Here is a 13,173-nt window from a genome sequence, read left to right as displayed (position 1 = left end):
AAGATTTGAAGGCAGGTTTTCAAATCTTGCAGGAGGCAACTAAATAAGGCAATGGGTAGATTGTTAGGCTTGGAATCCATAAAACCTGAGTTCAAATCTAGATTTAGCTACTTAGTAGCTAAGTACATAATTATGTGGCCTTTGGTAAGTCACTTAACCTATTTGTCTCAGTTTCCTCATCTGTAAAATGGATATAATAATACCTACCTCCTAGTGTTGTCATGAGCATAAAATGAGGTAATGATTTTGTACAATGTCTGGCACAAAGAATGTGCTTAATGAATGCTTGTTTCCTACCTTCTTTCTTCCCTGCTTGAAGCACTGGTCTCTATTTACTACATCATGTTGCCTTGCATATAAGGATAGGGAGAGGGAACTCCCTCCCTTAGTGCCATTCAACATGTTTTCTGCCATTTATAGTCCTAAAGCACTAAGAGGTTAAGTGATGTGCCCAGGGTCACACATCTCCTTGCATAGTATAGGTGGATAATAATTTTTGTTGAATTGAATGGAATAAGAATAAGATAGCTGGTTAGTGATAAAGTTGGGGAGATAACCTCAGGCTTTTGAATCAATTCCAGTTATCTTCCATGAGCTCCCAAAGCTCTTAAACCCTCACTTTTTAGATGTTGTGTACTGGCATTGGAGCACCCTAGGTGACCCTCCAACCCAACCTGCTATCTCTAATTCCTTCTGATCATCAGCACCATGCTTTAGAAAGATATAGGCTCCAATGAAGATAAAACATTACATTTTTCATCCATCATGTAACTATCCCTGACTCCTGCTCCTGGCTCCAATTTTTATGTACTGCAGCTGGGCTTACATAGTAATATTTGGACAAGTAAATGTAGAGAGGCAGGGAAAAATATGGATGCTAAAAGCCTTGTTTTCTCCATATACATACACGGAGCCATCATTAACGCTCCCCCATCATTTCCTGCTTCTGGCTCTGGCTTCTAGGTAGACACCTGCACAACAGAATTGTGAGGGGAAAACTCAAGTTTGTTCCCTTTGTAGAAACAAGAAGCAAAGTTTATATAATGTCCCAATAAAAAAAACATAAACAGAAAAGTCCTTTGGAAGTTCCAAATGAACCACTCAATCATGTGAGAAGATAAGAAGAAATAGAAGAGGGATTAATGTTAAAAGTATAGTACTATTGACATAGAATCAATGTGGCTTAAGAGTATGTCCTAAGTGTAAGATCCCTAGAAGAAAGGTGTTATGAAAAGGATATGTAATTATTAATATATTACCATTACATTATTAATTTTAACATCTTGCCAAATGCATTTTCTTAAAATCTAGCTCAGTCCTTACATCCCATCCTCCCTTTGAAAGTATATGGAATTCCTAATTTTACCTGTAGTTTTCTCATACAATCCTAAACAATAATAGCAATAATAACAATAACATTTATTCTTTGACAGGTAGCAGAAATATAATATTTATGAAGAGGAGGAAGGGAAGATTATTTGAATAGATGAATATTTATGCAAAGACCTAAGTTAATAAGAATAACAAAACAAAAGAAAATCTCCATTTTTTTATGGCTGTTTTATTTTTTTAATTGCCAAATTTTTTCCGCCTTACATTTCTTTCCTTTGAAAACATTAATTTCAAATAGCTGTTTTCCTTTAAAATGATTCAAGCCATATTGGCAAATAATTTTTGGAAGCTGTGAGGTCTTTACAATATTAATTTGGACAATATCTTTTTTCATTTCTTTTCTTCTTTTGCTCCGAAATCCAGTAGATTAAAAAGATATATATATATATATATATATTTAAAGTATTTCCATGTGTGGCATTGTCTTAAATGTACAATAGTTGGTTTGCTGCTCCATAAATGTTGGTTTCCTCTTTTGCTTTGGGTATGGGAATGGGAACATCAGCAGTCTACCAAAACAAAACAAAACAAAGAACCTAAAAACCCAACTCCTCAGCATCTTGTTAATCCTTTAAATAAACTATACACATTTATTAAAAATACTACATTAGGCAAATTGGGGATAGAAAGAATATAAAGTAAAATATTGATATGAATTAATAAGTCTAAGAAAGCAATACAAAAATATTTTGAGGCATCTAGTAAAATGTTGCCTCCTTGATGATAGGAACTATTTAAATATTTTGTCAGTATGTTTAGCAACCATATGGTGACTCATCTGTAGTAAGTAGGTGCCTAATAAATGTTTAATTTGTTGAATGTGAGTGAAATAGAGTGGAGTCAGAGGACTCAGATCCCAGCAGATGGTTAAAATTTCAGTCTGAGCATTTAAACTGGCAATGGCAAATGTTAAAAATCAGTTCTTATTTGGTTGTTTTGTTGATTGCCTACATTTAAGAAAGTGGTGGAGAATATGTTTCTTTCTTTTTTTTTTAATTTTATAATTATTTTTTTGACAGTATATATGCATGAGTAATTTTTTTTAATAACATTATCCCTTGTATTCATTTTTCCAAATTATCCCCTCCTTCCCTCTACTCCCTCCCCTAGATGACAGGCAATCCCATACATTTTACATGTGTTACAATATAACCTAGATACAATATATGTGTGTAAATACCATTTTCTTGTTGCACATTAATTATTAGCTTCCGAAGGTATAAGTAACCTGGGTAGATAGACAGTAGTGCTAACAATTTACATTCACTTCCCAGTGTTCCTTCTCTGGGTGTAGTTATTTCTGTCCATCATTGATCAGCTGGAAGTGAGTTGGATCTTCTTTATGTTGAAGATATCCACTTCCATCAGAATACATCTTCATACAACATTGAAGTGTACAGCGATCTTCTGGTTCTATTCATTTCACTCAGCATCAGTTGATGTAAGTCTCTCCAAGCTTCTCTGTATTCCTCCTGCTGGTCGTGAGAAAATGTTTCTAATGCAGATTAAACCAAAAAGCATGTCTTGATTAAAGTTATTAAACGTTTAATAACATATAAATGAGTGGATTTGGTTAAATCACAGGAGGTGCAGATAACAATGTCAAAATATTAATGTTAGACACTATTATTTATTTTAAGAAATGCAAGAAGTTTTCTGCAATGGAATTTGGAGGAGTACTTACCATTGGCATTTGAAAGATGCGCAACCCCTAGAGACCCATCAAAAGCAAACTGGCCAGCTCTCAGATCCAGTCAAGGGAGGAGGGTTACATGAAGGAGATCATTCATAGTCTAGAAGAAAATTAGTTATAGAAGAAGAACTTGGCTCTTGAAAAGAATCATTTCTCATTTAGAGATGGTGGTGAATATTTTTCTTTCTCCCATTAGCCAAAGCATCTGGCAATGAAGCTACTTACTTGATAGATGATCTACTCAGCAAAGAACAGGCAGAGAGAGTCAGTGGAGATGATTCCAAAGAGTGTGACCCATGGCAGTAGAGAAGAAATATAACTAGATTCAAGAGATTAGGCAAGGAGCAGAAAAGAGGAAACCAGAAGAGGAAGGATATTGGGTCCCTATAAAGATAGAGACCTTTGTGGTCATGGTCACATATGTTTCTAAACCACATGCTTCATTAATGATATTCTCCAAATGTATGCTTGGTCTTTTCACTGTCACTCTGTATAATTTTAGGAGAATGTGCCCTGGGTTTATGGAGGGATTGTTTTATCCTATTGCTATTATGATGACATGAGCTAATTCATCTTCTGTTAATTTTTTCTTCTGGCTGATTAGTTGTTCTTAGTCCTTGATTTTTGAAGAGAACAAATGACATTACAGGATGATATCTTGACTTCTCTGTGAATTGGATTTAAGTGAGGCAGACTTGCACAAAGTTGTCAGTCTCATTTTTTTTTTTTCCTGAGTCATCAAAGTCTAGTGATAGGACAAAAGTCAAAGAACATTGCTAGCCTGGAATATAGTCTCTAATGTCTTTAATGTTTGACTAAGCTTTAAATGTTCCACAGTGCTTGCAGCTGCCCCCTTCATGGCCTTTGGAACATTCCCCCATTTCCATATTCTTCTGGGGGGAATCTTTGTGTGACTGAGGTAGACATCCTTTTAACTTCTTATAGGTGGGAGGTCCATTGGGTTGTCATCAACTTAATTCAGCCCATCTGACATTTTTACCAAGGTATGGCCCTGTGTGCTACACCTTCTTGGAACCACAGGTAAGAGTTAGACACCTAAGGTGGATGAACAATGCTTAAAAGGGCTTGGCAAGTCTTAACACCAGAACTACTAGTCCTCCTGAACCCCTAATACTCTCCAGCTAATTAATAAATATAAATGTAGAATTGGAGACTGGTGACTTATGCTTTTAGGAGCATAGACTCACAGAAGACCTTTGAATCCATAGTAGTCACCTGATGAAGACAATTGGACCCCCAAGAGGTCTTATGGGATTATTAATATAGATGCTGCTCATATCTAGACTTTTGTAACTTCCCTCTCTAGTTCTCATGATTCAATTGCCCCAAGACTGTATGGAACATGATGCTGTTGAATGATGCTCTGTTTTGGACTGCTTTCAAAGGTCCCTTGTGCCATGCTAAATTTGTAAGTCCTTTCTCCACATTTGTTTTGGAAATCAATGTTTTTATTAATATTGCTATGATTGTTGTGCATTAATATTGAGAGAGGGAAGTTCATATTTTTGTAGTGTTTAAGTTTTTATAAAGGAGTATCTTCAAAACAAACTTTTGAGGTTGATGGTATAAATATCATTTTTCTTATATGACTGAAGACAAAAGCAAGATTTGCAAAAGACAGATTTGAGACATTCAAATAAGGAAGATAACATGAATGATGAAGGATACTATGTCAAATGCATTTGTAAATTTCAACAAGAATTAAGTTAAGAGTCTTATATATTTAAAAAAAATTTTGGGGGGGCTCAAGATAAGTGACTTATCCAGAGTCACACAGCTAGTAAATGTTAAGTGTCTGAAGCTGTATTTGAACTCAAATTCTCCTGATTTCAGGACCAGTGCTCTATCCAGTACACCATCTAGCAGCCCCATGTCTTACATATCTTAATAAATGACATATCTCCATATCATCTAGATATTTGATTTCATTGATGAGGGAAACTTTCAATGAGGAAAATCCTTCTATTAAAGGAGATTATCAACTTAGTATCTTAGAAAAATGATGAGGGCATTCAAGAAAGATTGAATACTAGCTCACATACATTCATTATAATGTGGAGCTTGACCCCAAGTTAGACGGATTTTCAGTCTAGCCCTCTATCCACTGTTGTACTAACTTCCTTTTACCAATTGACTCCTCTTAACACGAAACCATTTTGGGTTCCTTTAAAATTAGTGTGATTTTGAGATTAAGTAATTTTCCCCTAGATATCTACTATGTGCACATATCCTGTTTGTCAAGGTATTTCATATGTAATGATGATGAATTCATAAAACAGGAAAACAGAATTAGTAACTTGCAAGTCCTAGGATGAAAAGCTATTATCATTGAAATGAAACTGACTGCAGCCAGTACAAGATGGACACATAGGAATTCAATTTAAGAAATACTTATTAAGCACCTACTGTAGGTAGAGTGAAATTTCATGTCCTACAGAAAACAGAAACTATGGCTCCTGTTCTCAAGGAGATAAGGCATAAACATATGAAATGTTAATTAACAACCAAATATTTAAATAACAGGTCAAGACAATACAAGATACATCACCAGATGGTGTTTAATTACTGAATTAAATATATAGCAAATACTTACCATAGGAGTTAAGAGATATGAGAGTTTATTCAAAGTAGGAGTAGTCAGAGAATATTTTAGCAATAAGGACGTGAGCTTTAAGCTGAGGCTTGAAGAATGTATGGTACTTAAAAGGAGAAAAAGATTGAGGGAAAACATTTCAGATGGGAGACAGTTGTTTGTCCTTCATTCTCAAAGAGGATCATGACATCAGGGAGGTGATGCCCTGACACTGGATTTGAGTGAGACAGAACTGTGTAAAGTCATCATACTTATTTTCTTCTCTAGAGCCATTAGAGCCTAGTGGCAAGATATAAATCAGGATGACTGGAGTCAGTCCTGGATGTCAGATAGGAGAAAATGGGAGAATAAAAGTTACTGCAGGCATGAAATTTCAAGATTTGTTATGAAGATGAGACCACTGTGACTCAAGTAGGAAGTTTGTATAGAAGGTTAGTAGAAGGTAAGAGAAGAATGGAAGGTTAGGACCAGGCTCACAAGAGCATTGAACACAAGGCAATAATTATATTTTACCTAATAGGTGACTAGAGCAATGGTTTTAGAATCAGAGAACCTGTGTTAAAATCTTGCTTCTGTTACATACTACCTGTGAGCTTGGATAGTTTATTTAATCTTTCTCATCATCAATTTTCATGTTTGTAGAATAACCTCCAAGAAACTTTCCAGATCAAAATCTCAGATCTTATGAGCCCATGTTAGGTAATGGACAACTCTGCAACAGTAGTAGCATGATCAAAGCAGCATTTTAGAAAGGTGAATCTGAGAGCAAGCAGTTGTAGGATGAATTAAAAGGCTATGTATTTGTATAATTGCTTATGTTTATAAATATAAGTAAATCAGGGATTCAGAGGACAAATAAAGTATATTTATAAGCTATGTTGGTAGCTCCAATGTTCCATAATGCAAAGCTTCCCTTTTCCAACTTTGTTGTTATTAAAGAAATCATCATATTCTTTCCAGGCATGAAGATTCATAATCTTAGCATCATCCTCAACTTCTAACTCAGACTCACCCAGCATATCCAGTATTTTGTGAAATATTGTCATTTCTACCTTCACAACATTTCATATATTACACCTTCTATTCAGCCCCATAGCCATTAACCTAAAATAGGTCCTGATCACATCTTTCCTAGACTATTGCAATAATCATCTGTTTGATCAGTCTCCCTGACTTATTATTATGCATTCCTCTCAGTTGCCAAAGTCACTTTCCTACATAATAGATCTGATATAGATGGAACTCCTCTATTCAATAAATTCTAGGGATCCCTATTACCTCTAGAATCAAATATAATTGCATTTATCATTTGCAGTCCTTTACTACCTGGCCTTTTGTTACTTTTCTAGTCTTTTTACATTGTATTCTCTTTTACAAAATTTATAATCAACTTTATTTGAAGTTCCTAGAATACAACATTCCATCTCCAACTCTCTTCCTTTTCACTGTCTATCTCTCATTCTTTGGATGCTCTCCCCTCTCCCCTCTGCCTCTTAGTTTCTTTAGCTTCTTTTAAGATGCATCTTGTACCTTCTCAAATCTCATTTTCTAGAGGTCTTCCTCTTCTCTATGCTAGCCTGTCAGCTACTAGTACCCTTCCTCTGGGAATATTTCTATCAATCTTGTATATATGTCCTTTGTACCTATTTACATGTTGATATTCCCATTAGAATGTGAGCTCTCTGAGGGCAGGGACTGTTTTTGTCTTTTCTTGAAGGCCCAAGTCTTAGTAGAGTGCTTGAAACATTGAAAGCACTTAATAAATTTTTGTCAAGTTGAAAATGTCATATTGAAAATTATTAAAGAATCATTGCAGGCAAGAGCAGGAAAGAAAGCATCCAAAGTCACTTCAAATACCAAAGCCCCCCCCCCTTTTTTTTTTTAACATATTAAGGTTGAGACAACCTCAAATACATGAAATGAATAACCAATTATATTAATATTATATTTATTTAGCTATTCCAGTCATTGTTGTGGATTGCTGCATGGCCAATTTATCCCCATTTAGAAGTTTTGATTGCTGAAATGGCTGAAATGATTGGCATGATTATATAATGAAGGGATTCATACACAGTGTATAGACACAGCATAAATTTTCTGGTTTTGCACCCAGTTCTCATTAATACTAACTTTCATCTGTCTCCTAAACGACAGATGCCGGTTTCTGATTTCAGCCATAGGTTTGTAAAACATGCTCAAGACACCATAAACATATGCACGAGTCTGAGACAATTTTCTCTCAACACTTTGTACTGTGGATTGCAGCATTACATATGGACTGAAAAAAAGGCGACTGATGAAAAAGGAAACTGAAATACCACCCTTTCCACTTCTTAAATGTTCCCACAATTGTACAAAGTCCAAAATCTCAACACCAACAAAATATTTACTTTGTCTGATTTAAACATTGGTTACATGGGAATATAGCTATACAATGAAAAGCATACTGCTATACTGAACATAAGGAGCAAATGCCAATTGAAAATGAAACAAACTAATTCCATCTACAAATCTGTGCTCCAGATATCTGTCAGACACAAAATATATATAGGCAGACAACATTTATATTGATTGATAATATTCAGCTTTTTTCCAACAATCTATTGCAGATTGTAAATTAAAATCATTATTCTTATGGTTGGAAGATAGCTTTTTCATGATGTGTTACCCTTTATTCAGTAAAGACAATTACATTGTCTAGAATTGAACTCAGAAATCAAATTGGTCCAGTATCAATCACCTTCAGATATCCAAAGTTGTTATTGATCTTGCTTACAAATTAATCTTGTTTAAATTACAAAATCAAATTATCAAATTACTACTACACACCTCTCAGATTGGCTAGGATAACAGGAAAAGATAATGCTGAATGTTGGAAGGGATGTAGGAAAACCAGGACACTGATACATTGTTGGTGGAATTGTGAATACATCCAGCCATTCTGGAGAGCGATTTGGAACTATACTCAAAACATTATCAAACTGTGCATACTTTTTGATGCAGCAGAGTTACTACTGGGCTTATATCCCAAAGAGATCTTAAAGGGAAAGGGACCTGTATGTGCAAGAATGTTTGTGGCAGCCCTTTTTGTAGTGGCTAGAAACTGGAACAGAATGGATACCCATCAATTGGAAAATGGATGAATAATTGTGGTTTATGAATGTTATGGAATATTATTGTTCTGTAAGAAATGACCAGCAGGATGATTTCAGAAAGGCCTGGAGAGACTTACATGAACTGATTCTGAGTGAAATGTGCAGGACCAGGAGATCGTTGTATACTTCAACAACAATACTATATGATGATCAGTTCTGATGGACGTGGCCATCTTCAACAATAAGATGAACCAAATCAGTTCTATTTGTTCAATAATGAATAGAACCAGCTATACCCAGCAAAAAAAAAAAAAAAAACAAAAAAAAAAAACTCTGGGAAATGAGTGTGAACCACTACATAGAATTCCCAATCCTTCTGTTTTTGTTTGTTTGTATTTTTTACTTCCTTCACAGGTTAGTTGTACATTATTTCAAAGTCCGATTCTTCTTGTGCAACAAAATAACTGTATGGGTATGTATATATATATATTGCATTTAACATATACTTTAACATATTCTACATTTATTGGTCTACATGCCATCTGGGGGAGGGGGAGGGAGGAAGAGGGAAAAAATTGGAATAAAAGGTTTTGCAAGGGTCAGTGCTGAAAAATTACCCATGCATATATCTTGTAAATAAAAAGCTATAATAAAAAAAGAAAATATTCTTTATTTTTGAATCAAGAAGAGGTACTAGATACTTTTCATTATTTTTCACTTGACCTTTCATTAATTCCTCCCTTTTTGTGGCATCTCAAGCAAGATGTAGAAAATGTTTACCCAGTTCTATAAAACCTATTATGAGTATATACCAATAAATTGTCTTTTGGAAGGCTGATGATATTGATTAGAAGCAGTAGTGGAGAGCTTGGTGAAGGTTGTTATGCCATGTCTAAAGATATGCATATCCATTGATATCATCACTGATTACCAGTCCCAACTTCTATCTTCTTTTGTGGCCTAAAGAACATCACTCTGCTGTACCTTCTTTTAACCAGTAGGTTTACACTAAGTTCATCTTTCCTTGATGATTGAGAACTACTTACCAATCCTTCCTATTTCCCTTGTTATCCTTACTATCCCTGTTCTCCTGAATCTTTTTTCCCAATGTTCATTTCAGTCCTTAAATGTTCTCTCATGTGAATTAAATTGATCATTAGGTTTTGCTGACCTATCTTGACTTTTGGTCAAATCCTCCCAGTTCCTAAAAAAACTAATATAATATTATAGTTATCATAACTCCGAATCTACATATAAGAAAATTGAAACTGAGTGAGATTAAACAATACATTCATGGTTATAACAATATTTTGGCTAGTAGGTAAATCAAAATCTCAGCTCCAAATCAAGAGTGATATTGTCTACTATGTTATCATATTAAGAACATATCACCATCTTTTTTATTTGCAACATCATCCTGAACATGAAATTGTTTTGATTTCATTCAAAATATCATCATATTCATAACTGTCATTTCTGTCATCATTAACCTAATTTTAAAAATACATTAGCCACTGACTTCCCTGTAATGTTTGCATCAACTTACATAGTAATGTATATAACAAATCACTACACACTAACTTGTTTTCATTATATAATCAAGGATAATCAATCCTTTTTTTAGCTGGAGCAAGGTTCTGAGTTTATATATATATATATATATATATATATATATATATATATATATATATATATATATATATATATATAATATCTACATTTTTAGTGAAGACTTTTTCAGTTTTTTCGGACCTGGGAATGAACTTAAGCTTGAATTATACCTGAGAAAGAATGAGAATGTTAGATCTCTCCCTTTTATTTTCTCTGAAAATCTCGGGTAATTTATGTTTATTGGCCTAGAATCTAGTAAGAGTTATGTGGAGAAAAATGAGGATGGCCTGTCTCTAAACAACTAGAGAGTCACTCCCCTGGGGATGAGTCCTACTCCAAATTTGATAAAACTGAAGAATACTCATGAGGCCACTAGGAAGGAAAAACATTCTGGAGTTTTGAACTACTGTGAATTGCTGCCTGCATTTTATGTAATAATTCTTTGTTTTCTTTTCTAAAAAAACAAAAACAAATTATTTCTTCTTATTTTTGGTAAAAAGCTGAAATCCAAGTTATATAATGAATTACAGTTTTTAAAAATGTATAACCAAGAGCCATTATTTAGTAGATAAATGGTCAAATAAAATGAGCAGTTTTCAAAAGAATTGTAAACTATTAAAAACTAAATGGACCATTGTTCCAAATCATTAATAGTGAGTGAAATACAAATTAAAACAATTACATTTTCACTTAATGCTTAACAAAGTAGCAAAGATGGCAAAAATAGAAATGGTTAATGAGGAAAGACAAATATTTCAATATACCTATCCCTTTTGTGTGTTTTTCTCTATTAGAGTTTTTTTGAGGGCAAGGATTATCTTTCTTTTTCATATTTATATCTTCAATACTTAGCACAATGCCAGGCACACAGGAGGCATTTAATAAATGTCTATTCACAGACAGACACCATCATGGGTTTTTGGTTTTTATTACCCATTTGACTTTGTTACAAGGGCTTTCACTAAGAGAGTTTAGAGAGGAGGGATTCACCTGGAAATAACTAGTATTAAAAATATGCTTCAATAAAACTTTACAAAATTATATGCTTCTTCTTGGTGATATAATCTCTAAGGTTTTCTCCAGCTCTAACATTTTGTGACTATGAAAATGATTTTTTTTAGCCAGACTGCTTATGAATAAAGGAATTAGCTTGAGGCTATCATGGAAATACTTCCCCAGGCTTTGGGTAGGGTTCTAACCAATAAAATTGTGATATCCTTAAAAGGTAAAATAGTCTTTTCATATTATCCAACAAAAGAGTTTTATAAGTAAAGGGATAATGTGATATGTGTTTAAAAAAATTAGGGATGAATAGCAGGCTCCATTTTAAACACATATAAAGGCCTGCCTCGATATGATCTCAAGAGTCCAGAGAAAGCTTGTAATTTGACCTTATTTCAAATTATCCCAAATCTGAATAGCTATATTGAAAATTACAGAAGCTCTGTAACACAATTAGCTTTGGGATTACTATCAGTTATTTCTGAAAGCACATTTTTGAGACTGAGTGAGGTTGAGGAAGATTAGTAATGGAATAGATGTAGATTAGGAATTCCTAGGAAAAATAGATACTAATTAATTAACATCTATAATAGCAATTCAAGGATATTTTCATCACAATGACCCATGAGGTAGTACTGTGATTATTTTTATATTTTGTAAATAAGGAAATCAAGGTTCTGGTTATTTGAGAAAGTACTCAATTCCAGATTTCCTGACTAGCACCAGAGTTATCTTTTTAAATACATTTAATATCAACTATCTTTTTAAAAGTTATATTTAGGATGCAGGGCCAACTTAATTATGTGAACAAAAAAAAAAAAAAAGAGAGAGAGAGTGGAGATCTTTCCCTATCACTACAACTTCTTAAATCTCTTCAAAACAGAAAACATACACCAAACATACATACATACACCAACAAACATACATACAAAGCAACTTCTGCAAAAGCAAGATCTCCTAGGTCTAGGACTTTCAGAATTCAAAAGATGCTTAACAACAATTCCTTCAAACCCTAGAACTGATGTACACTGACCCTGAACTCACTTAGCTCCTCCTTCTACTTCCCATTGTATTGGAAGGGAAGCAGAATCAACAAGCTCAAGTATACAACACAGGCTTATATTAAAACCTGCCCTTAGACCCCCTTATTTTCCCAGGGCTATAGAAACCTTGGCTCCAGGTTGCTGAAATTTTCTTGGGCCTTGACACAGCTTAGGCACAGCTCTTCAGGAGCAAAAACCTGTGGTTCCTGTAATCCAAAAGTTCCAATATTGGGGAAAGCAGACTCTGATTTGCCAGTGCTGGGACAGACACCGGGGAACAGAGGAAGTGGGACAAGTCCTCAGGACAGAACACCATGAATGTGGGAGGCTGTGAAGTACTTTGCCAAGCCTGAGAGGAAAAGCATAGCATCTAGCTGGGACTAGTTCTGACCATTTAAAAATGCACTGCAGCATAGACCCAGGCTGATAATCTGTGAATTACCCAGTGTGGAAGGAAGCTGAGACACTTTGAAATCCAGACCCCAAGAAAACTATAATCAGAAAGAGAAGAGTCCAAAAGTAAGTGATAAGCTATTTCAAAGTCCAATTCTTTTTGTACAGCAAAACAACTGTTTGGTCATGTATACATATATTGTATTTAATTTATACTCTAACTATTTAACATGTAGTGATCAACATGCCATCTGGTGGGGGAGGGGGGAGAGGGGGAGGGAAAGGAGAGGAAAAATTAGAACAAAAGGTTTGGCAATTGTCAATGTTGCA

The 13,173-nt window shown here is 34.5% G+C and overlaps 1 long non-coding RNA gene across 2 annotated transcripts; it reads right to left on the bottom strand.

Moving 5' to 3' along the window:
• Positions 1-1,582: 1,582 nt before the first annotated feature.
• On the bottom strand, positions 1,583-3,379 carry LOC141559528 (uncharacterized). Of its 2 annotated transcripts, none has more exons than XR_012487463.1 (4): positions 3,311-3,379; positions 3,077-3,185; positions 2,654-2,887; positions 1,583-1,901 (listed from the first exon to the last, which is right to left on the bottom strand). It is a non-coding gene; the product is annotated as an uncharacterized LOC141559528 (long non-coding RNA). The 2 variants fall into 2 exon arrangements; XR_012487462.1 differs by having other exon boundaries at positions 2,654-2,867.
• Between the last annotated feature and the right edge of the window lie 9,794 nt (positions 3,380-13,173).

The sequence above is a fragment of the Sminthopsis crassicaudata genome, chromosome 3, assembly GCF_048593235.1.
Source record: "Sminthopsis crassicaudata isolate SCR6 chromosome 3, ASM4859323v1, whole genome shotgun sequence".
Lineage (NCBI taxonomy): Eukaryota > Metazoa > Chordata > Mammalia > Dasyuromorphia > Dasyuridae > Sminthopsis > Sminthopsis crassicaudata.
The sequence above is the reverse complement of the archived record's forward strand: the minus strand, read 5'-3'. Positions and strand labels throughout refer to the sequence as shown.